This window comes from Pantherophis guttatus, chromosome 11 (assembly GCF_059756535.1).
Source record: "Pantherophis guttatus breed Tessera chromosome 11, ASM5975653v1, whole genome shotgun sequence".
In the NCBI taxonomy this organism is placed as follows: domain Eukaryota; kingdom Metazoa; phylum Chordata; class Lepidosauria; order Squamata; family Colubridae; genus Pantherophis; species Pantherophis guttatus.
This window is the reverse complement of record NC_142073.1, coordinates 8,637,964-8,664,715: the sequence shown is the minus strand read 5'-3', so window position 1 is coordinate 8,664,715 and position 26,752 is coordinate 8,637,964.

The following is a 26,752-nucleotide window of genomic DNA, read 5'->3' as shown; positions in this document are numbered from 1 at the left end:
TAGAGTCTCGTTTATACAGTATAATAGAATGGCATCTTGTTTCTTTAAAGTAAACGGGAAAGAGCCGTGGTGGTGCAGTGGCTAGAGTGCAGTACTTCAGGCTACTTCTGCTGATCACCGGCTGCCAGCAGTTTGGCAGATCAAATCTCAACAGGTTCAAGGTTGACTCAGAATTCCGTCCTTCCGAGGTCAGTAAAATGAGGACCCAGATTGTTGGGGGCAAGAGGTTGACTCTGTAAACCGCTTAGAAGGGGCTGTAAAGCACTGTGAAGCGGTATATAAGTCTAAGTACTATTGCTCTTCCTTTTTCCTTCCTTCCTTCCTTCCTTCCTTCCTTCCTTCCTTCCTTCCTTCCTTCCTTCCTTCCTTCCCTTCCCTTCCCTTCCCTTCCCTTCCCTTCCCTTCCCTTCCCTTCCCTTCCCTTCCAGTAGTTAGAATGAAGCATTGCAGGCTAACTCTGCCCACTGCCAGGAGTTCGGTCCTGACTGGCTCAAGTTTGACTCAGCCTTCCATTCTTCCGAGGTGGGTAAAATGAGGATCCAGATTATTGGGAGCAAGAGGTTGACTGTAAACTGCTTAGAGAGGGCTGTAAAGCACTGTGAAGCGGTATATAAGTCTAAGTGCTAAGTGCTAATAGACCAGTTGACTAGTGGCATCAAGCCACACTGGAAGATGGTTGGAATATGGCAACTTTAAACACAGAAGAATGAAGAGATGTATCTGAAGACAATTGGGTAATATCGAAGATCAAAAACAGGAAGAGATTTATCTAATGATGATTGATGATGATGATGATAATGATGATGATAATGACAAACCCAGAACAATCAGATTTTTGTGGTTCAAAGTTTTCAAGCATGATCTGGGTCACAGCTGGAGAATTTTCAGGACCAGGGTCAGGACAAACTTTGTTGAGTGGCTAGGAAAGACTCACTACAGCGACGTCTCTCAACCTTGGCCACTTAGTGATGTGTGGATTTCAGCTCAGCGTTTGGCAGACATGCTGTCAAAGTCTCATTATCAAGTTCCAAAAGCCAAGAAAAACAGGTTGTGTTTCTTCCAAGCAGAATTAGCATTCCACACTCATAGACAGAATCTTACCAAACTAAAGCAAACTACCAGCCACACAAAGCCTATATCCTGGGAACTATTAGAGAGGAGCCATCTTCACCCTCTTTCTCTCACACAAATTAACTGAACTGTGTTATCTTTTGCTTGTCTGGAATGTAGCCCCTCCTTCCTAGGAATCCAGTCTTCTTTCCACCACATCCATCTTTCTTTTTTTTTTTTACATGCACCATGCATCACACACACACATTAAAAAGGGCGTAGATTTTGATAGTACGATTGCAGTCATCCTCTTAACATTTTTGACCCTTCCCTTGAGAGATATCTCCACAGGGACTTCATCACGTTTTCAGCAAGTTGGGTTTTTTGGTTTTCCTCTCCAAAATATTCTGATTAAGTACATTCTTTCTGTACTTTGTTTGTATGTTTGCCTGTTTTAAATCTGTTGTATTATAGAAGAGCTTCTCCCTGTTGATAGATGATCCAACCAACTGATGCTCCATTCAGCTTGAAATAGGAAGGAGTCATTTCTCTTCGACTCTGTGCAGGACAGTAGTGGGATGGGTTTCAAAAGAAAAGAAAAATCACTGCTCCAATTATATATGTTAAGATACTCCCATAATCCATTGTTCCGTGCACGTTTTCCTGATCTCATCTGTCTGATCGCAGCTGTTTCAGTCGCAATCATTTCTTTTCTCTCGTCTTCTGCATGCCTTTTGTGCTGCTTCCAAGCCTTCTCAGCTCATATTCTCCCTTCTATCTCTTAAAATGTCATAGAATCCACTGTTCAGCACAAATAGCTTTAGACAGCCTTAACAAGGAAGGGAACAGAAATGTTCAAGGTAATGGGATAAGCAGTTCGGTCTTGCCGTGTTTTCATTCAAAATGGCTTCAAGATTGTCCCTGAAAGCACTGTCAGATAGTTACAATATTTGTATTATAATTAAAGTATGTACAGCTGCATTTCTTCTCCCGGTGTTTATTTATTGTCATACCACGCTATTTAACCAAACCAGTTAAGGTAAAGGTAAAGGTTCCCCTCGCACATATGTGCTAGTTGTTCCCAACTCTAGGGGGTGGTCCTCATCTCCGTTTCAAAGACGAAGAGCCAGCACTGTCCAAAGATGTCTCCGTGGTCATGTGGCCAGCATGACTCAACACCGAAGACACACGGAACACTGTTACCTTCCCACCAAAGGTGATCCCTATTTTTCTACTTGCATTTTTTATGTGCTTTCGAAATGCTAGGTTGGCAGAAGCTGGGAAAAGTAATAGGAGCTCACCCCATTCCGCAGCACTAGGGATTCGAACCACTGAACTGCCCACCTTTCGATTGACAAGCTCAGGGTCTTAGCCACTGAGCCACTGTGTCCCTTAAACCAGTTAAAAGGAATTTTAATCAGGGGTGAAATCCAGCAGGTTCTGACAGGTTCTGGAGAACCAGTAGCAGAAATTTTGAGCCGTTCGGAGAACCGGTAGCGGAAATTTTGAATAGTTCAGAGAACCGGCAAATCCCACCTCTGGCTGGCCCCAGAGTGGGGTGGGAATGGAGATTTTGCAAGATCCTTCCCCCAGGAGAAGAGTGGGAATGAGGATTTTGCAGTATCCTTCCCCTGACATGCCTACCAAGCCACGCCCACAGAAAAATTTGGATTTCACCACTGATTTTAATTCTTATTCATTCCACCGGCCAGTAGCGCACAGCTTGTGGTTGCCAGATTGCCCTATATTACTCCTAGATACTATCTTTTGCCATTTTAAAAGAGATGTGGGAGAGGGTAATAGCAATCATTGAAGTGATCACTGGTTACCCAATTGCATGATTTTTTTCTGTGTGAAAAGTCTCAAGCTACAATTATCCTTAGAAAAAAGCATTTGGCACCCTGGTCGTTTTCTTTTTTTTACAAAAAGACAAATTCATGAACATTTAGGTTATTGATTTTGACAAAATAACTGTATTTGGCCTGGACTTTAGAACTCAGCGACATCTGTGACTACAATTTCAAGGGTATGAGAATAACTTTTGAGAATGTGATTGGATGGAGTATCTTCTCATGCCCTAACTGTGGAAATACAGGGATGTTTTTTGTTGTTTGACCTTAAGATGACTACCGAGTCTCTGACAGTAATAAACTAAATTGAGTATGTGTATATTGAGTATGTGAATAAACAAGCTACAAATTCACCCTCCTATAACCCTGAATATCTGCCATAACAGAACAGAATAACAGAGTTGGAAGGGACCTTGGAGGTCTTCTAGTCCAACCTCTGCTCAGGCAGGAAACCCTATACCATTCCAGGCAAGTGGCTGTCCAATCTCTTCTTAAAAACCTCCAGTGATGAAGCATCCACAACTTCTGGAGGCAAGCTGTTCCATTGGTTAATTGTTCTCATTGCTGGAAAATTTCTCCTTATTTCTAGGTTGGTCCTCTCCTTGATTAGTTTCCATCCATTGCTTCTTGTCCTGCCCTCAGGTGCTTTGGAGAATTGGTTGAACCCAGTGGTGAAAACCAATTGTTTTTACTACTGGTTCTGTGGGCGTGGCTTGGTGGGCATGGTGGGCATGGCTTGGTGGGCGTGGCAGAGGAAGGATATTGCAAAAGGAAGGATATTGCAAAATCTCCATTCCCACCCCACTCCAGGGGAAGGATATTGCAAAATCTCCATTTCCACTCCACTCTGGGGACAGCCAGAGGTGGGATTTGCCGGTTCTCTGAACTATTCAAAATTTCCGCTACCGGTTCTCCGAACTGCTCGGCTTTTTTTCTTTTAAATGCCTCTGACGATCCAAGCTGAGTTGCCTGATCAGCAGAGGCTTTTTTTCTTTTAAATGCCTCTGATGACCCAAGCTGAGTTGCCTGATCAGCAGAGGCTTTTTTTCTTTTAAATGCCTCTGACGATCCAAGTTGAGTTGCCTGATCAGCAGAGGCTTTTTTTCTTTTAAATGCCTCTGACGATCCAAGCTGAGTTGCCTGATCAGCAGAGGCTTTTTTTCTTTTAAATGCCTCTGATGATCCAAGCTGAGTTGCCTGATTGGCAGAGACTAAAGCCTAAAGCCTCTGCCGATCAGTCAACTCAGCTTGGATTGTCAGAGGCATTTAAAAGAAAAAAAAACCCTCTGATGATTGTGTGGCTCTGCTGGGCATGGGGGTGGGAGGGATTTTTGCTACTGGTTCTCCAACACCACCCGCCTCCATCGCTACCAGATTGGGCGATCTGGTCCGAACCGGGAGCATTTCACCCCTGCTTTGAAGACACCTTCAGGATCCAAGACTAATTGTGGAGTGATGTTATTCGGCCTCATGGTGGTTTAAGATGACTATGATGATTTAGTGACAAATTCCCAGCAATGCTCTGAGGTCAGAATGAATTTGCACAGGAGTGTTAAGGTTAAGTCTATCTCCTCGAAGGTCACTTCTTTGCACAGACTTCCGTCAAGTTCCAACAGAGTATTTTTTTTTCTCTTGTGAGTGTACAACAGAAAAGCAATTGGCTTCTGCGAATCTTTTCTTATCATAGGGAAAATAGAGAGAGTGAATTGGATGGAGTGGGGTGGCTATAGAAATTGAACAAATAAATATATCTCCTTTTAAAATAATTAGCTTCTTCTTTCCCTCAAGCACAGAGATAAAGAGAGACTCTGCAAATGAATGGATGAATAGATAATAAGTCACATTAACTTAGCACGCTATTGTCATTTGATCTGTAAATCTTCCTGTAGGGATTTTGTTTTTATTATTGTTACCATTTTGATCTTCTTCCTGGTGTTTCCCCACAAACGCAAGGCCTGTTGTTTTATTCCCAAGTGTTGATTCATTGGTTGTGGCGGGATATTATCATGATTATATTTATTGTATCTATTTTTATGTCGCACTGCAATAATGATTCCCCCCTATGTGAAAAGACTATCTTAGGCGTCTTAATGGCATGCAAACTTTGGCACAGAAAAGGAAAGATAACAGGGGATCTGGGGCCTCAAGGTTTGCAGTGCAAATAAATTCAGTGGAAAAACCCAAAGAGCGGAAAGAAATTTAAAGCAGACAGATCAGGATGGACAATGTGCCATCATCATGCTGTCAGGGTTTCAAGCAGGGGTGAAATGCTCCCGGTTCGGACCGGATCGCCCGATCCAGTAGCAATGGAGGCGGGTGGTTCAGAGAACCGGTAGCAAAAATCCCTGCCCCCTTCCCCCATGCCCAGCTGAGCCGCGCAATCATCAGAGGCTTTTTTTTTTTTTACTTTTAAAAGCATTTTTTCTACAACCTTTTCGGCTGAAAAAATGCTTTTAAAAAAAAAAGCCTCTGATGATCGTGCAGCTCAGCTGGGATCGTCAAAGATCCCAGCTGAGTTGCCTGATCGTCAGAGGCTTATTTTCTTTTAAATGCCTCTGACAATCCAAGCTGAGTTGCCTGATCGTCAGAGGCATTTAAAAGAAAAAAAAAAGCCTCTGACGATCAGGCAACTCAGCTGGGATCGTCAGAGCCTTTTGAAAGAATTTTTTTACAACCTCTTCGCCGAAGAGGTTGTAGAAAAAATGGTTTTAAAAGTAAAAAAAAAAAAAATTGGCCACGCCCACCCAGTCACATTACCTCCACCCCCACCAAGCCACGCCCACAGAACCCGTACTAACAAATTTTAGATTTCACAACTGGTTCCAAGTAATGCACCCATAGCAAACAAAACCCTGAGGCCAATAGATTCCTCAAAGAATAGTTTTATTGGCTATATCCTATTGGCACAGTTCTGGTGAAAACCGACCTTGAAGGTTCCCATGGTTTTCACCTAATTAAAAGTAAAAGTTTTTCCCCTTCTCCAAACAATCAGTCACAAGGTCCAATCAGGTTGCCCTCCGGCTGCTGAGTAACGTCACTCTTCCTCTCTCCGACCACCTGTGGGAATGTCCTTGGTTCCCAGGAGAAAGTATTTTGTTTTGGCTACAAAACCGCAAAAGAAAGCAATGTCCAGTTGCTTTTTGATAAAGCACCTTTGGGATAACTATGACCTGGATGACTAAGAATCTCTATAGCCGTGATGGTAAACCTATGGTACACATGCCACAGGTGGCACACACAGCACCCTCTCTGTGGGCACGTGAGCCATCACCCCAGTTCAGTTCCGCCCTGCCTATAGTCGCACCTCCTGCCAGCCAGCTGGTCTTTGGGTCTCTGTTGCACATGCACAGAGAGGTGGGGCAGATGCGGGGGCTTGCCTGTGCATGCACAGGCGGTGGGGTGCATATGAGAGGCCACGGACGCATGTGTGGGGGGAGTGGAGGGCATGTGGGGGCACATGCAGGGGCATGCACACATGCAGGGGGGTGCATGCACAGGTGGCGCATGTGGGGGGCACGTGTGGGAGGCACATGCGTGGGGGCACGTCCATTGGGCACTCGGTCCAGAAAAGGTTAGCCATCACTGCTCTATAGACACCTGTCAGTGTATTCATGACTGGCAGAAACATGGCAACAAGGTCAGCCAATGAATAGGGCTTAGTAACAAGGTCAGCCTATGGGAGCTGAAACAGTTTGGAGCCTGGGCGTGGCTTAGCTGTGCTTAGCTCTGAGTGCTGAACTGAAACTGAAACTGAAACTCTTCTCTCCTCTGCCTGTGTTCGCTTGTACTTGCTACCACGTTGGGAAACCCGCTTTTGGCATTGTACATTTACTTCATGTGTTATATTACATATAAAGAGAAGTTAATGAATCCTGCTGAATCAGTTACCTGTGTGTGCTTTCTGGATTTGATTGCTGTTGCAAACTCTGACAACACCTCCCCATTTGGCAAACTTGGAGTCAACACATCAGTCAAGGAGATGGACAGCTACCCTACTTACAGTAAATGGAAACATTTAATAGAATAGAATTCTACAGCCATGTCTGCCTATGCCTACCACTGAAGTATGAAACTGGATCTTAGACTGATAAGAATTTCTACCCCTTTCCACCCAGGGTGTACGTTATGCTTGGTGTGAATTGTGCTGATTGCCCAAACTACTTCAGGAAATAACTCTTTTCCTGTTACTTGTGTAATGGGATGCTAAAATTTGTGCCACACCACAATGAGGGTCAAAAGTAACAAATCAGGCTTCCAGAAAGCAAGGGATGGAGTTCTTATGGTGGGTTGTTTTTTTTTTTTAACAACAGAAACACAGATGGGAAGCCTATTACTTGCTATTTTGAAGATACTACATCTGTGTTACCAATGATTATGTAAATGCACAGATTTTATTGCCATCATCCTTCCTTTCAACACACTTGTTTTTCACAAATTTGAGCTAATCAGCAGTTTTGTCCATCCACATTTTCATGGGTTTCAGCAAATAAAATGTGATGCGCAATTTACTATTCACAGTAAATAAGTATGCATGAAACAAGCGGTACATTCATAGCGGAAGCGGGCACCACTAAAGTGAATTGCTCTGTGCTCAGTCAGAGAAGGTTGGACTGGGAGGAGGAGGAGGAGGAGGAGGAGGAGGAGGAGGAGGAGGAGGAGGGGACAGGACTGTAAGAGCAGATTGGAACAACTCCCATTTTTATCACTGAAGTTCTTCAGAACCCAGCTTCTTCACTTTTCATGAGGTGTTAAACAACTAATGTAGTGCAGCTGGGCATAAGGAATCATAGTTACTCAAAGAACACAAAGGAAAGATGTAGTCCTTCTGGCAAATTATAAACCCAAGGCAGAATTTTGCTTCATAAGCAACATTGAAATGATGACAACCTTCATTATGAGTCCATGCCTCCCTTTTTGTAAAAGCCTTATTTTTTTTTTAATGTATTTTCCTTTCCTCTCTGTTTTCCAACATCGGGAGTTAATGGGGATGAAACTGGAATTCCATTTGTGCGTAAGTAACTGCCCCATGTGGTCTACAAAACTATGGATGGCTGCAATTTTCTGGCCAAAGAAATGTTCCAAATTCCCACATTGGCCCCATCCTCTAAAGAACCACCACTGATTGTATGAAGCAGGAAGAGATGTTCTGAAGGACCTCCTGAAGGCTCATAGTTTTGTATAATTCAGATGGACAACGGCAAAGTTAGAAACAGTGAAGGGCAGAACAGACATGGATTGAAATAATACTCAGGGGCTGTCACAGAGAAGAAGGGGTCAACCTACTCTCCAAAGCAAGACAAGAAGTAAAGGATGGAAGTCAATGGAGATTCTCAGTCATCCAGGTCACGGTTGTCCCAAAGGTGCTTTTTCAAGAGGCAACTGGACTTTCTGGTTTTTCTTTGAAGACGTTTTGCTTCTTCAGCTCTGAAGAAGCTTCTTGGATGAGAAGCGAAACATCTTCAAAGCAAAACCAGAAAGTCCAGTTGCTTCTTGAAAAAGCACTTTTGGGATAAAGGATGGAAGCTTATCAAAGAGAGATCCAACCTAGAATTAAGGAAAAATTTCCTGATAGTGAGAACAATTGATCAATGGAGAGGGTGTGGGTACTCCATCACTGGAGGTTTTAAAGAAGACATAGGACAACCATTTGTCTGGAATGGTATAGGCAGGGGGTTGGACTAGAAGACCTCCAAGGTCCCTTACAACTCTATTATTCTATATTCTGTAATATACTGTAGCCTGGAAGTGGGAAAATGAACTTAATAAAAGCTTTAGTTATTGTGGGGAACCTAGTCCCTTTCCAATCCTGAACAAAGGACTATTAATATAATAGGAGAGGGAATTCTTCAGTTGTTCAACCTAGGTGGCAAAATGTCTTGCCCTCACTTTAATAAGAATGGGCTGACAAATTGCAAAACTCTACTGCAATATAGCTTTTACAAAGCTATGTTTACATTTCTGGGATCTAACTTTATAAAACCGATCAATAAATGTTAGAGTTGTCTTGCTCCTCTGTCTAGAGTCAACCACTACCCAGGCATTTCCATGATCGCAAAAAAGATAAATTGCTCGGTCTTTCAAGAGCTGCAGAACCAAAACTTTCAAAGCAAAATTACCAGCCTTTAAATGGCATAATTTGACTCCTCTTTCCTCATTACATGCAAACCTTGGGTTGAGAGCTTGCATGAAAGATGATGCTTAATCTGTCCCTAAATGACATATGTATCTACTTTGAGTGCCTATTAAGCCTTAAGCACACCAATACCTGATTGCATTTTAATCAAGAATAGATATGGGAGAAAAATCCCATATTATGTTTAAGCACTTAAAGCAATCCTTCCAACACGCTGTCAGATTTAAAGCTCACGGTGGAAATGTATGGATAACAAATATCGGACTATCGGCACAAATTATTAGCTAAAATGGTCACAATAATGGTGGGAAGTGGAAATTTGCGGAATAGAATAGAATAGAATAGAATAGAATAGAATAGAATAGAATAGAATAGAATAGAATACAATAGAATAGAATAGAATAGAATAGAATTCTTTTATTGGCCAAGTGTGATTGGACACACAAGGAATTTGTCTTTGGTGCATAAGCTCTCAGTGTACCTAAAAGAAAAGAGACATTTGTTAAGAATCATAAGGTACAACTCTTAATGATAGTCATAGGGTACAAATAAGCAATCAGGAAACAATATCAATAGTAAGGATACAAGCAACAAAGTTACAGTCATACAGTCATAAGTGGAAGGAGATGGGTGATGGGAATGATGAGAAGATTAATAGTAGTACAGACTTAGTAAATAGTTTGACAGTATGGAGGGAATTATTTGTTTAGCAGAGTGATGGCGTTCGGGAAAAAAATGTCCTTGTGTCTAGTTGTTCTGGTGTGCAGTGCTCTATAGCGTCGTTTTGAGGGTAGGAGTTGAAACAGTTGATGTCCAAGATGCGAGGGGTCTGTCAATATTTTCACAGCCCTTGTTTTGACTCGTGCAGTATACAGGTCCTCAATGAAAGGCAGGTTGGTAGTCATTGTTTTTTCTGCACTTCTAATTATCCTCTGAAGTCTGTGTCTGTCTTGTTGGGTTGCAGAACCAAACCAGACAGTTATAGAGGTGCAGATGACAGACTCAATAATTCCTTTGTAGAACTGGATCAGCAGCTCCTTAGGCAGTTTGAGCTTTCTGAGTTGGCGCAGAAAGAACATTCTTTGTTGTGCTTTTTTGATGACGTCTTTGATGTTGGGTGTCCATTTTAGATCTTGCGATATGGTAGAACCTAGAAATTTGAAGGGCTAGGGTTAGGGTTCTATCCTTCAATTGCCAAGATTTATGTTTTTTTCCCCCCTGTTGCACCTTCTCCCTAGTTTAGCAAGAACAGATTTAAAGTTCTCACAGAACAGAACGGGCTCCGAACTCTGCAGATATTTTAATAAACCAATCTAAACCAACTGAGATTACTCTCATTATTGTGGAACCCTCTCTGTGGCTTGTACCCACTTTAAGCCACAAGGATGTTGGAAGTGGTCCTTGATGCAATATCACCAGTTTTTTTTTTTTTTAAAAAACATTCCAGAACATTCTAGCAGCCCATGGAGATGATTGATACGAAAGCCAAAACTTTGACATATTCAATCTCAACGGATTCCACTTCACACCTAATTAGATGGCCTGCGTCCCGCTTTTGAGTCAAATCAGGGGGTTCCTAAATTACTTACTCGTGTGGTCAGCACGCATCCTTCATCCTAACTAAAGGTAATAAATCTATACAGGTAGGCAGATTTGCCATTTGTATGCAAGAAGCTTCCGGTGTCAAAAAAACAAAACACCGAATGTGTCCTACATCTATTAGCCACATGGGATCCAGGAGAAATTATAATTACAATACGCCTTGTAATAAGCAAACAAACAAACTTTATGGCTTTGGTCCCATCAGCTTAGTTTCCCTCAAGCATACTTCAGATTAATTACAACACATTTGAACAGTAATACTGACATCTCTGTCTCCTTTTTAAATACCATTAGTACTGTCAATAAACTCCTGCAAGCAAACAAGCCCAAAGGATTTACTTTCACTGAAAGGGCTGGGGATTCTCCCAAACTGTCATTCTAATATGAATGCTAAGTTCCTCGTATTACCCACATGCTCTTTTACACAAATTGCTTGTAAAGAAAAGGGTAACTCCGACTGGAATCCTTGATTATGATCTCATGCTAGCTTAACCTATGCTTTGCTATACCTTGGTTCTTGATGGGTCTAAGGACCCATGAAAATCGTTTTCTGGAGGTTAACATTGAAGTGGTTGACCATTGCTTGCCTTAGGGATTTTCTTTTCTTTTTAGCTTTCCAGTCTAGGTTAGGCTGCTAAGATTTCTTGATGGTCTTGTATCGAAACATTAAACAACCTTGATCCTGCTTAGATTTTTTTCAAGATCAGATGCGTTGACTAGGTGCTGTGGCCTTCTATGGAGTGCTTTCTTTTGCAAGCCCTGTAAGAACAGAACAATCTGTATGTTGTGACCTAGGCTTCCTGAGTCATTAAAACACACGAGTAGTCCCAAAAAACCTCTTTTATTGCAACAGCTGTGAATTACTTTCATTCACAGCTGAGTCCCAATTAGTTGCAAAAAGACCTTCGGGAGAAGTCCTTTGGGATAAGCAGGGTTTCCTACTTTCTAGCAGATATAAATCACACGGCATAGCTGATTGTCGGAAATACCGGTTCGCCTGAATCGGTAGCATTTTTTTACTACCAGTTCGGGTGAATTGGTCTGAACCGGTTTTCCCCCTGCTACCGTTACATTGCTTAAAATTTAAATATGGTGTTTCTAGTCTTCTATTCACAAGATAACATCACTAGACAATAAAACTCATTCTGATTAATCAGCAATAGGTCACTTGACATGGGGACCAGATGCTGGAAGTCTCCTTCATCTCATCTAGGTAAAGAAAGGAGGAAGAACAAAAGAATTCCTCTACCTCAGAGAAAAAAAGTGTCTTCTTCACAAGGGTGTCCCAAAGGTGCTTTTTGAAGAGGCAACTACGCAGGGGTGGGATTCTACTGGTTCAGACCAGTTCAGGCGAACTGGTAGCTCCGACGATCAGCTGGGAGTGAACCGGTTTGCTCCGATGATCAGGTTGGCCTGCCTGCCAGTCCCTGCGCTTTACTTACCTTTAGCTTCTCAGCTGATTGGTGCAGCAGAGCAGATTGCTACGCCTCAGCTGTGTTACTCCCAAGTGGTAACACAGAAGGTTAGTATTTGTAAAACTGTGCATGCGCGTGCAGCAAAGCGCACAATCACCAAACCAGTTGTTAAACCAGCAGCATCCCACCAATGCAACTAGACTTTCCTTGCTTTTCCTTGAATCCAAGCTTCTTGGATGAGAAGTAAAATGTCTTCAAGGGGAAAAAAACAAACAAAATCCAGTTGCCTCTTGAGAAAGCACCTTTGGGACAACCCTGGATGACTGAGAATCTCCATAGATTTGTTCACAAAGTCTTTTCCAAGAAGGGGTGGAGTACTTTATTTTCCCATCTTCTACAAGGTTTGCTTGTGTGTTGCTGTTCCAGGAAATGGCAGTATTTCAATTTCAAAAATAAATACAGATTCACCATTTAGAATTTAGATTTATAATACTGATGCACCCACTGAGCCATATTTAGCATTCATCAAAAGAGAAATCAGGCATATTTGAAAGAGGTGCCTCCAGATATTTACATTTGAAACATACTAGAGACTCGGCTTTCTGATGCTTTTGCAAACACTTCGGAGTGATTTATTATTTTTTTTAAAGATCACCAAGTTTTTCTGAGATCATCAGGTTTTTTTTTTAAAAAAAAAGAAAATTGAAAGAAAGCAATGAAGACCTGGAAAGCTTGGTGGCTTTGGAGGTTCCTAAAACCGAAGCGAGATTGAATCAGTAACAGCTTGTCTTCAGGCAAGATCTCATTGCCAAGATTGTAACCAGGGCTAGTTTGCAATGAGCTACACACATCAGGTGAGAAAACGGCTGTATCCCAATTAGCACTGGCCTGGGAATAAGTCTCATTAAACTCACTGGGGCTTGCAACTAAGAAGACATGTGTTCTTTCAGCCACTTTGCTCTGGCTACTTAAACAGGAAACACCGCTTAAGCTAAAGAAGAGGATATTGTTGGCATCGACCCTGTAAAGATGGGTTGCAGGCTAGTCTGTACTCTCTTCCTTAGTTCTCTAAAAATACAATCACACCCCACTTTCAGTTTCTACCCAGTAATCATTGAAAAGATCACCGCAGATGGGGACTGCAGCCAAGAAATGAAAAGACGCTTGCTCCTGGGGAGGAAAGCTATGGCAAATCTAGACAGCATTCTAAAAAGCCGAGACATCACCCTGCCAACAAAAGTGCGTATAATCAAGGCTATGGTTTTTCCAGTTGCAATGGATGGCTGTGAAAGTTGGACCATAAGGAAGGCTGAGGGCCAAAGAATTGAGGCCTTTGAACGATGGTGCTGGAGAAGACTCCTGCAAGTCTGTTGGACTGCAAGGCAATCCAACCGGTAGTCCTAGAGGAAAGCAACCCTGACTGCTCCTTAGAAGGCCAGATCCTGAAGAGGAAACTCAAAATTTTGGCCACCTAATGAGAAGGAAGGACTCCCTGGAGAAGAGCCTAATGCTGGGAACAATGGAGAGCAAAAGAAGAAGGGGATGACAGAGAATGAGGTGGCTGGATGGAGTCACTGAAGCAGTCGGCGTGAGATTAAATGGACTCCAGAGGATGGTAGAGGACAGGAAGGCCTGGAGGAACGTTGCCCAAGGGGTTGAGATGGGTCGGACATGACTTTGCAACTAACAACAACAACAAAAAGGTTGCAGACTGAGTTAAATGATCATGATTGAAAGTGAATTTCCATAGTTATATTTCAATCTAAACGTCCTAACATTTTTCATCGGCAGTGCTGTGTGGGAATGATGGTCATCGTAGCCCTCAAAATATCTATTAGGAAGGTCAGAAGAGATAGGCCAACTTTATTGCATGAACAACCTGAAAGAAAGACAAAATATGCTGATACACAAAACTTTCTTTGACTCAGCCTTCCATCCTTTCGAGGTAGGTAAAATGACTTTGTATAAAAAAGAATACCACTTGGGGTGGGGGGCGCGAAAGCCCTACTAAGCAGGTATATACAAAAGTATGAAGGCTGTTGCTTAATGCATTGTAAGCCGCCCAGAAAAGGGCGGCATATAAATCGAACCAATAAATAAATAAATAAATAAATAAATAAATAAATAAATAAATAAATAAATAAATAAATAAATAAATAAATAAATAAATTTTTTTTTAAATGGGATTTTGTTCCCTCTAGTTTTTTTTTAAAAAACTCTGTTGAAAGAATAAAAACAACTAAGCCACTAATATGACCTTTCTCTTGTTTTGCCAACAATTTCATGTCATTTTTGCAGAGGTATGAAAATGCTTGCTGTTTGCATATGTTAAATCTGATATAAATCTATTTAATTTGCATGGGCCGGTCGGGCAGCCAAAATGGGATTCCCCTTTTATCCATGTCCTTTATCTTGTTTCCTGAGACCGAGTGTAGATAGACCTCCGGGAATTCTATCAGTCCCCTCACATGACATCACTGGAATAAAAGAGAGAGGGAGTAATTTGCAGTATATTTCCAACAATAGCCCACGCTGGGCTCCAAATAACAGATTTCTTTTTCTTTAGTAACGGCAGTAAGAAAGAGACTTGGATCAATAGATCACTACAGGAGATGACTAGGCCATTATGCATTCAGCTGCAATTGGAGATAGGCTACAGTTCTCATCAAATGAGTGTATTGGTTTGAAAAGCAACAGGGGTGATGATCAGACATCTCTACAAGATTATTGGTAGGAGAGTTTCCTCCTGCCTCATTCCTAGCATCGTAAGTCCTTTGTGGAATTGATTGGCGTGTCCAAGTCTTATAATTAGGACTGCAAGGAAAGGGGAATTTTAGTATCCGTTGAGGATGTCCTATTGTAATCCTCAAGAATGAGCTTGGCAAGTTCTCAAGAAATTTCCTCTCCCTTCTGGTTCTTTGTTTGGAATGAGAGAACAAGAATCTGGCTTGGTGTGCATCTGGTAATGCCTAATAGACAGCAGATGTCTGCATTTGCTCTCTACTAAGTCATTGCCCATCATCCCCTTAATTCACACTATAGCATTACAAGGAAGGATGGAGTTAGTTAATGTTCAGGCTGAAAGTAAGAAAGCACCACTTCCAATCCCATTCCCATTTAATTACGGTAACTGCACAGCGATGCTATTTTGATGGAAGTCCAAGCATTCAGTTCTGAGCCAGTAAAGCAAGAATCTATCAAGTAGTTACAGTTCCAACTTTCTGCCCTGGATTAATGCACAAAATACATCAGGAATAATTTGCAAAAACTAGGGTATTGTTCAGGTGTTTCAAGGCTGAGGCAGGAGCTCAGTTGTTTTAGAACTCCATCAGAAGCATTTTTGCAGCTTCATCCCCAATCAAAATTGGCTTGGATGCATGGTGGCATTTGAGTTTGGAATGTTCACCTGTACCATTTGATGGCATTAAGTGAAAATCTATTGCTGACCTAAGTGTCCTATTTCATTTACACATTCAAACATAGTTGCTATAGAAATTAGACATTTACTCAAGGCTGAAGAGATTGCAGCAGACAAGGAATATAGAACAGAACACAGTCTCTGAAAACAAAAAACTCAGAAGCGTGCCCGAGTAGTCTTGTTTTCAACAGGAACACACAGAAGAATAGTCAAAATCCAGTCCTAAGTTCAGAGAGCCAAGTCAGGTTTGTCAGCTAGTCCAAAGATCAAGGTTTTAGGAATCACAGGAATAATGTGTCAGATTAGAAGATCAGACCATTGTTTCCAGCAGAAAAACAAGGACCAGGGCTGCCTTTTAAATAGCACTAGCAATAGTATTTAGACTTACATACCATTACACAGTGCTTTACAGCCCTCTCTAAGCAGTTCACAGAGTCAGCCTCTTGCCCCCCAACAATCTGGGTCCTCATTTTACCCACCTCGGAAGGCTGGAAGGCTGAGTTCATCTTGACCCTTGTCAAGATCAAACTGCTGGCACTGGGTAGAATTAGCCTGCAATACTGCATTTTAACTGCGCCACCACAGCTCTACTGGGGGCGGGGGATGTTGACTAGGAATGGTTTAATTTGGAGAAAAAAAACTTTTGCAGTTCCATGGGAGCTTGTGAGACTCTGGAAACTTTTCAAGGTCAGATCAACAGGTGTGCAGAAGAAGGCTGATGGTTCCCATAATAAAGATAACTTGTTTATATGATCTGTGTGGAAGTCTAGGAATTGGGCTGGGAATTTCATCATTTAATATTGTGAACCTTAGAAATTCAGAGTTAGTTTTACCTCGATATTCCTCCACTATGTATTCCACAAACAGTAAGCTTTTCAGAATTGAAATGATCCTGAACTTTTATTTGGATACTCAAGCTGGATGTTGACCGAGATTTTGTTTTCCATTTTTTTTGTGATGAAATGTGGAAGTTTGGTATGACTTGAACAACATGCCAACATATATAGGTTGCCATGCAGTGCCTGGAAGCCCAGGTAAGTAAAAAAAAAAAAAAAAAAGGCAAGAGAAGAGAAAGAAGGCAAGGAGAACTAAATCATTTTCTTCCTTTCTCTGATTAAGAACATAGAAACTATAAAGGCGCGATAGGAAGTACCGAGCAAACACAGTTGTAGAGTTATGATGAAAGAATGCTTAGGGTATTCTGCTCAGCAGGTATTTTTATAACCTGAGGGGCTTGAAAAATCCTGTAATTTCAAAGGAAGATGTAATAGCATTGATCCTAAACTGAGCAGCGAAAGCGAAGTGAATTTGACGGCAGAAAAATACTTTTCAAATGAGTAAAAGAAAAGCTTGCCTCGCTGGGCAACCGCTGTTTGATTGTGATATTCGTGTTTTATTTTCCCCCTTGCACTTTTCTGAGTTATTTCTTTAGAAACGAACGAAGAACCTGCTGTTTGCTAATTCAAAGGTGAGTGGGAATAAAACTCAGCCAGAGGTTAGAGAATATATTGTCAGGCCACTTTCAAATGTGTGTGTGTGTGTGTGTGTGTGTGTGTGTGTGTGTATACACACCAACACACGCAAGGACATGCACACCTAGGCTAGAGAACACAATTAATGGGCGAGTCTTCCAACTCGTAGGCTTCCAGGAAGGTCTGTTTTATTTTTACTTTCTATTTTGATTAAAATAATAATAATAATAATAATAATTTTAAAAAAGGAACGGAGGAAATAAATTAAAAGGACTGGGGGATGGGGTGGAAAGAATGCATAATTAATACAGGAAGATGGCAGGGATTAGTTTAAAGGCCTGTAGCGTTGTATGTGACTAATTACGCTCTCAGCAAAATAATGTTTGCAGAGAGTGATATAATAAAGCTACCAAACTACTGTGTATAATTTCCCAGGGTGTATTGCATGCATGAATTAGGCAAACAGTCAAAGAGAACAGTAATCAACTCTGATATACTCATTTAATAAAATGTTTGCTGGATCAATAATAATATAGAACACTGAAGAATTAAACAAGACTCGCTTCTTGTTTAAGAACTCAAAGGTAGCTGCGTTCAGGTAAATAAAGTGAAATAGATGCTCAATAATTCTCTTTCATAGCCCTATAAGCCAAGGTAAAAAAATAATAATAATAATAACAGGTGTAAATTGCAGCCATCTAGATATTGTTTAAGGAACACGGTGGCTCAGTGGCTAAGATGCTGAGCCTGTCGATCAAAAGGTCAGCAGTTCAGCGGTTCGAATCCCTAGTGCCGCGTAATGGGGTGAGCTCCCGTTACTTGTCCCAGCTTCTGCCAACCTAGCAGTTCGAAAGCACGTAAAAAATGCAAGTAGAAAAATAGGGACCACCTTTGGTGGGAAGGTGACAGCGTTCCGTGCGCCTTTGGCGTTTAGTCATGCCGGTCACATGACCACGGAGACCTCTTTGGACAGCGCTGGCTCTTCGTCTTTGAAATGGAGATGAGCACTGTCCCCTTGAGTCAGGAACGACTAGCACATATGTGCGAGGGGAACCTTTACCTTTACCTTTTTAGACATTGTTTAACTATTAAGAAAAAAAAGTCCTTAGAATAATAGCTGTGCAGAGTGAAAGGTCTACCTGTGGAGAACTGTGGTTCTTGATCTCTGGAGGCTTTTAAGAAGAGGCTGGACTTCAATTTTCTTGCAGAGAGTTGGGTTCGATCAGTGTTTCTTAACCTCAGCAATTTAAAGATGGGTGGGAATTCTGGGAGTCGGAGTCCTCCCACCTTCAAGTTGCTGTGGTTGAGAAGATGATGATTCTTGCAGTCTGTTCTATCATTGTGCTTACTTCCATAAAATCAGTGGCGTAAATATTACTTTATTAAGCAGCCGACATTAGTTTAATGAGATGGATTAAAATATGCTTATGGGCTTTTAAGATTAAATATATTGTTGTTGTTACTATCATCCAGTTCATCTGCTTTTATGTTCTGCTCTGGAGCTGATAAGGATGCTAAAGCAGCTTATATAAAGACTATAGATACCATAATGTAACTAAATAAGTGTAAACTGCTTTTTAAATAAAGTTGCTGAAGAATGGACATTTGTTTTGGTTTTTCCCATTCACGGAGAAAACTGGTTCCAAATTATTTCAGTTACCTGACATAAAAACAACCACCTGGAATCTTAAGTGATACATGATCCCGTTAGCAAACTAGGGCAGCTCATCTGGAATGAGGAAATTGAGCTGCCATCCAAAGCAGGCATCCACACAGAGGTATTTCAGCAGCCGAACATATGGTGTTAGGTGACTTGCAGCAGCCAGCTGAATTCCTCCAACTGTTTGAAAACCTTTGGATTCTGTTCATCACTCCTCACTCTGTGCTTGTTGTTCCTTGATAAAGCTACAATGGCCATCAGTTTGCTCACGTTGGTTTCCTTAATTACAAACGTGCCTTCTGGATAATTAGTGAATATGTCCTTATTTATTTATTTATTTATTTATTTATTTATTTATTTATTTAATTAATTAATTAATTTATTGGTTCGATTTATATGCCTCCCTTCTCCGGAGACTTAGGGCGGCTTACAATGTGTTAAGCAATAGCCTTCATACTTTTATATATACCTGCTTAGTAGGGCTTTCGGCCCCCCCAAGCGGTGTTCTTTTTTATACAAAGTCAGCTTATTGCCCCCACAATCCGGGTCCTCATTTTACCTATCTCAAAAGGATGGAAGGCTGAGTCAGCCTTGAGCCTGGTGAGATTTGAACTTGCAGTAATTTCAGGCAGCTGGTGATACTTTAACAGCACTTAGGCTGCTGGGCCACCAAAGGCTCTTGAATGTCTGTTCTGAGGTCGCTGCTAGGAACAAGTTTTCTCCTCGTTCTTAATACTCAACTCAAATACTCTTTGGGCATAACAAAAGTAAGAAAGCTATAGGAACTGGCTGAGGAGCCCAGAATCTCAAAATCCATTTTCATAAGTGGAAAAAAAAAAAGGTTTTCAAAAACGGGGAAGGGTGGGGACTTCTGGGGAAACAATGGTGAACTGGAGAGGATTCTGAAGCGACCTTGGCAATAAGAGCAGCCAGGGAGCAAGATCAGCTCCTTAGAAACTCCTCTCTGGATCAAGGAGAGGACTGGGGATCACCCACATGTTTGCTTGTAAATTGTAAAAAATAAATTGTAAAAAAAAGCAGCCCTCAGTGAGTTTCAGAGCTCTGGGAGCTGAGTTAAAATCATCCTAAAATATGAGCCATGGTGGTGCAGTGGTTAGAGTGCAGTACTGCAGGCTACTTCTGCTGACTGCCGGCTGCCTGAAATTTGGCAGTTCAAATCTCACCAGGCTCCAGGTTGACTCAGCCTTCCATCCTTCCGAGGTGGGTAAAATGAGGACCCTTATTTCTGGAGGCAATAGGCTGACTCTGTAAACCGCTTAAAGGGGGCTGCAAAGCGGTATATAAGTCTAAGTGCTATTGCTATTGCTATCCTGCTTAAGCCGAGGGTTGGCACCTTCAAACTGATAACTGGATTCACTCATGTCTTCTTGTTAACTACTTTAGGAAGTTGTTTGTATAGATTTTCTGGATGCTAAGGATCTTCTGAAGGGCACGTTTTATCATCTCGGGGGTTCCCCCCCTTTTTTTTCTATCCTGGATTAAAAAGAAAAACTAATTTTTGGGAAACAGCAAAAGGGAGACCAGACTGTTGATCCCAGAAAGTTAAAAGCTGAGTTAAAGGGCTAGATGGTCTTGAAAGAATATTTCCTGTGGGGTGTTTAAAATTTTATAAAAGAATATATGAAGATTTTGAAATTAAATGTAAGGAACCTTCCTGTGGGAAAGTTTTGCTGATTGGAAAATAAACATACGATAAGAGGGGGCTTTGAAGGTTGACCAGAGGGAACCAGAGAGAACTAAGGATTGCAATTAGGATTACAATTAAAGAAGAGAGCCCGCTAATATAATGAAACACTGCTATTTGATTATAGGAAAAAAATTAAAGTTCTTTGGGAACAATGTGCTCCGAAATTATTGACAAGATTGTCCAATACTCAGAAATGGACTTAACAGAGGATACAGAAAGAAAACAGAGAAAGATGCAAAAACATGGACTGTATAAGAAGTAAGTTGAGAGACACTTTCCCTTTCTTTCATAAAAGGAAATGTTTTTTTTTTTTTAGCACAACTGAAGTATGGGATTCTCTATTGCAAGACGTTGAGATTAGGTAAATATATGGAGCATTTATGGGACGTGGTGGCTCAGTCGATAAGACGCTAAGCTTGTCAATAGAAAGGTCAGCAAGTTCGAATCCCTAGTGCTGTATAACGGAGTGAGCTCCTGTTGATTGTCCCAGCTTCTGCCAACCTAGCAGTTCGAAAGCACGTAAAAAATGGAAGTAGAAAAATAGGGGCCACCTTTGGTTGGAAGTTAACAGTGTTCCATGCACCTTTGGCATTGAGTCATGCCGGCCACATGACCACGGAATGTCTTCGGACAGTGCTGGCTCTTTGGCTTTGAAATGGAGATGAGCACTGCCCCCTAGAGTCGGGAACGGCTAGCACATATGTGCAAGGGGAACCTTTACCTTTACCTTTATGGAGCATGAAGACCAATTTATGCAGTGGAAGCATGCTTCCCAGAGTTATTTGCTTATGATGGACATGGATGGATGGATGGATGGATGGATGGATGGAGATAAACTGACAAATGGCTGCTCCTCATAGTGGCTATATAAAAGGTAGAATATATTCAGCATCATTTTCCTGGAGACACATAGAAAAATCTTCTTGGGATTCTATTCTGCTTATTGCCTTTCCACTGACATGTGGTTGACCACTGTATGAAACAGAAGGTTGGACTGGACCAGGGGTGAAATCCAGCAGGTTCTGGCAGGTTCTGGAGAACCGGTAGTGGAAATTTTGAGTAGTTTGGAGAACCGGCAAATGCCACCTCTGGCTGGCCCCAGAGTGGGGTGGGAATGGAGATTTTGTAATATCCTTCCCCCAGGAGTGGGGAGGGAATGGGGATTTTGCAGTATCCTTCCTTTGCCATACCTTGCCAAGCCACGCCCACCAAGCCACACCATGCCCACCAAGCCACGCCCACAGAACCGGTAATATAATAATTTGGATTTGACCACTGCCATGGACGCTGTATGCCCAGATTCTGATGGAGGACACAGTTCCTGCAATGTATTCTTCTAGTAACCAAGGTGGACTGGCATCTGATTGGTCAGCGTGGATGCAAAATCTCATACTAGGAATACAGAAAGCTGCAACCAAACACATAGCAATATCCGAAATTCAAGAAGACTGAAAGTATATATGCTCTTGATGAAGATTAAATGTAAAATGGAGCTTAGGAGAAGGTTTGATTCCCTTACGAATTTTCAATAGCCATCATCTTCCATTTCTAGTTTTATCACCCTGCAAGGCATAAACAGTCTTGAGCATTAAACCAGACAATCAGAAAAAGCTTTTCAGGTCTTTTCCCGCTGCATGTTTCTGTCACTTGGCAGAGATCCTTTCTATTATTAATTCAGCACCATTTACATCGCACCTGTAAATTCAATAAGGTGTCAACACCTTCTTAAAAAGCAAAGCAAAACAAAAATCTCTTTGCTATCGCAAGACAGCATTACTTCTGTAACTTTTGGCTGAAAAGCGAGCTCTCAGGGCTTTTAAAAATAGCCCATTTTTTAAAAAAGGAAATACACCAGCAAAAATCTTAGTATGGAAGTACATCAGTTATGATAAAATATATTCTCTGGAAGACACCAAAATTGGCTGCAGAAATGGTCTACTTTACAACTGTGATTGTTATTGTTATACAGATACTAATATCTCTACTTGTGTTCAACCAAATTACTGATCATTAGCAGAGAGCTCTGACAAAACATGATCCACTGGAGAAGGAAATGGCAACCCACTCCAGTATCTTTGCCACGAAAATCCCATGGACAGTACCAAAAGGCAAAAAGATATGATGCTGGAAGATGAGTCCTTCAGGTCAGAAGGTGTCCAATATGCTACTGGGGAAGAGCAGAGGGCTAGTACTAGTAGCGCCACAAAAAAGTGAAGCAACTGGGCCAAAGCTGAAAGGACGCTTAGCTGTAGATGCATCTGATGGTGAAAGGAAAGTCCGATGTTGTAAAGATGGCTGTGAAAGTTGGACCATGGTGCTGGAGAAGACTCCTGCGAGTTCCTTGGACTGCAAGGTGACCAAACTGGTCAGTCCTAGAGGAGATCAACCCTGACTGCTCTTTAGAAGGCCAGATTCTGAAGTTGAAACTCAAATACTTTGGCTACCTAATGAGAAGGAAGGACTCACTAGAGAAGAGCCTAATGCTGGGAAAGATTGAGGGCAAAAGAAGAAGGGGACGACAGAGAACGAGGTGGCTGGATGGAGACATGGAAGCAGTCAGTGTGAGCTTAAATGGACTTCAGAGGATGGTAGAGGACACGAAGGCCTGGAGGAACGTTGTCCATGGGGTCACGATTTCATAACTAACAATAACAAAAAATGCACTAGAAGAGAGCCAATTTGGTCTAATGGTTAAAGGCATCATGCCAGAGACTGGGAGACTGGGAGTTCTAGTCCCGCATTACGGACAAAGCCAGCTGATTGACCTTGGGCCAGTCACATTCTTTCAGCCCTAGGAAGGAGGCAGTGGTGGGATTCAAATATTTTAACAACCGGTTCTCTGTCCTAATGATTTCTTTCAACAACCAGTTCACCAAACTGCTCAGAAAGTTAACAACCGGTTCTCCCGAAGTGGTGCAAACTGGCTGAATCCCACCACTGGAAGGAGGCAATGGCAAACCACTTCTGAATACCCTTCTCAAGAAAACTACTTGTCCAGGAATCGGACACAATTGAACGAAAGGGGAAAAAAACTAATTATATCAAGTCCTTTTCCTTAACCCAATGTGATAGCATTGTCTGATGCTCACATGAATGTTTCTAAACCATTGTAGTAGAAACAGAGGCAGGCAGTTTTGTGGTATCAAGTAAGCAATTAGCATCCTCCCCCATTAAGCCAAGACTCAGAAAGAAGATCAAAGGCAACAAGGGAGACCATTCCTTAACACACCAGCTGAGCGAGAAAATGAGTGGTGTGAACTGGTGCATCTGTGTTTGGGGGTATACACACTACTGTGTTTATACTGTGTTGTGCTTCAATCTGCTCAGTCGTGGGCTACGAAAACAATCATTAAAGATTGGAGTTAAATTTGCATGATGATCCCATGTGCAATACAATGACTGTTTATTAGAGAATTAACTTAATACACCACACGTAATACGTAGACAAACACACAAACACACACATACACACACAATGTTGGTACACTTGTTTCCAAGCAAGCTTCAGCTGGGCAGTCATGTGCACTCTTTGCCTCCATAATGAAGCTTTTGAGGTTACGTTATGAGAAAACAGTGTGTTTCCTCTCCTATTTTTTAATGCCTAGTTTGCAGGCTATACGTGTTTCTAATGCAATGGGACTTAGGAAAAAAAAAATCTTACATTGGAAGTCAGAAATCTGTAAAAAGCTCCCATGGCTGTGTTTTCCCAGCTGCTAAAGTGTTTTCCAATGGATGCATTTCTTTATAATGGAGTTCCTAGTGGAGTAAAATTATATCAAATAAAATAAAGTAAAAGAAGACTCTTCCAAGCCCCTTCAAGCAGAAAGCAAATATTCATTTCTTCATTATTTTTCCGAAGGACGGATTGACAAGAATTGAAATGTACGAAACAGGCTAGGTCAATCTGCATTGTTAATATACCCCATTAAGGCTTTGATATTAGCATATGCTTTTACGGATTTGCACCAACTGTTAATGCTGAGGGCAGTTACTTAGCAATTCCAGGAAAACAAAAAAAGGGAGGGGGAATGTCTCGTGGTTGGCTGTGAAATGTTCTACATGAAAGGATGCCGTGTCTAATTTTATTTGGAGGGCCGAATGATTTGTCATGCAGAGATGTCCATTAGATCTCAGCTATTGCAAGGGATGTTCGAGGTAATAAATCATCATCCCGCAATGAATGAAGAAGCAGCACCTTCCACCGTGTGGTGGGCTCAGTCATAATCATGATAAATGAAAAACTCAGGACAGGTAGATTTTAATAGGCAGACAAATGCATTTAGAGTAATTTGATTATGTTTGCGGAGTTCTTCCCTCTCCCAGCACCCCCTACCATCCTTTTGGACTAGAAAAATAGTTCCAAAAATATGAACATGTGAAGTGCCTTTACAACACACCGTAGGGAAAATAATGTGCTTGCCACAAAGATTTACCATCGAATGGTAAGGAGCAACATCAAAAGGCTACTCAACATGAATGTTTAAACAGGGTTGTCCAACCTTGGTAACTTTTAAGACTCCCAGAATTGCCCAGACTTTAAAGTCTTAAAGTTGCCAAGGTTGGTCACCCCTGGTTTAGAGGTTTTCTTTTTTTCCCCCTCATCCTCTCTTCTTTTATCTGTTTCTCAGAATGCTGGAGGAGAAGGAAAGGTAGAGACTGATGGTGGAGTCAAGAGAGGAATCATCCTGGAGTCATTACATTCCCACAAGGAGTCCAGATTCAGCCCCTCTTGAGTTCTGTTAACATTTATCTAGCACCAGCTTAGTCCTGACTGATAGTTGACTGGATTCTTGTGTATAAAGGTAAAGGTTCCCCTCGCACATATGTGCTAGTCGTTCTCGACTCTAGGAGGCAGTGCTCATCTCTGTTTCAAAGCCGAAGAGACAACACTGTCTGAAGACATCTCCGTGGTCATGTGGCCAGCATGATTCAATGCCAAAGGCGCCAAAGATGGTCCTTATTTTTCTACTTGCATTTTTTACGTGCTTTCGAACTGCTAGGTTGGCAGAAGCTGGGACAAGTAACGGGAGCTCACCCTGTTCCATGGTACTAGGGATTCGAACTGCTGAACTGCCGACCTTTCAATTGACAAACTGAGTGTCTTAGCAACTGAGTCACCAAGTCCCTTCTTGTGGATAGGAAGGAGCAATAAATCAGCTTAACTGGAACTTATCAGGTGGTTCTGATTCTTCACACCCGACAGATGCTTTAGAATTTCATTTGGCATTTCCTTTGCCTTGTTCATATTGTGAGCTTATTGAATTGCTACAATAATTCTCTCCCCCCCCCCTCTTCCCCTGCCACTAATATCTCCAGCATTCTGGCTGGTCCTAGTTTGGAAAATACCGATAGGAAGAATTCCTCCAGATGTCTTCTGCTAGGATCCAATTCAGATAATAGACTGTCAGGCTCCAAAACCCAACAAAGACACATTGTGATTCTTCTAAGCAGATTTCTTTATTTTCCTCGCCTATAGACAGACTCTTGCCAAATTTGCTCCATAAAACATACACGGTTAGGAGCAGCAGACTTCAGCCTCTTTCTCTCGCGCAAACTATGTAAACTGCATTGAACAGCTATAAGAGCCATGGTGGTGCAGTAGTTAGAATGCAGTATTGCAGGCTAACTCTGCTCACAGTCAGGAGTTCGATCCTGACCGGCTCAAGGTTGACTCAACCTTCCATCCTTCCGAGCTTAATAAAATGAAGACCCAGATTGTTGGGGGCAAGATGCTGACATTTGTAAATAGCTTAGAGAGGCTGTAAAGCACTACGGGTATATAAGCTTAAATGATATTGCTATTGTTTCTTCCTCTTCTGGAAATGCAGCTCCTCCCTCCTGGAAATCCGGACAGCATTCCATCCTATCATTCTTCTAATTCTATTTCCCAGAATTTTCCTCCTACTTGAGTTTTTCCTATTGATATACTTTCCACAGCTTTGATACAAACATCAGTCTCTTGCTTCAAATCACAATGCTGTGAATGCTATCACAATGCTATAGATGGAGATCTAAGCTTCAATCCTGCCCCATTGTCATATTAGATAGGGTGTTGATATTAGATATGCAGTATTGCTATTATATATAGATATATTGCTGATAAAGAAATAAAGGGAGACTATATAAGGGATATATATAAGGTGTTTTTCTATCAAAGCACCTGGTCTGCTCCAATATGAGAGGGAACATACTGCTTCCCTTTCACCTTTCAACTCCAATCCAGGAGCCCTCAAGCAGTCGTATTCATGACAAACCATTTTATACCAAATTTATATTGTTCGAATCTGAATAAGGATATGGCTAGCTGATGAGAGCTAAATAGCTTGAAATAGATCTATACTAGTCTCCCTTTATTTCTTTATCAGCAAATATTATATATATATTTGTTTTCTAAGGTTTTCGCGGATGTTTGTATGTAGGTCTTTGGTTATTCGGGTCTTCTCC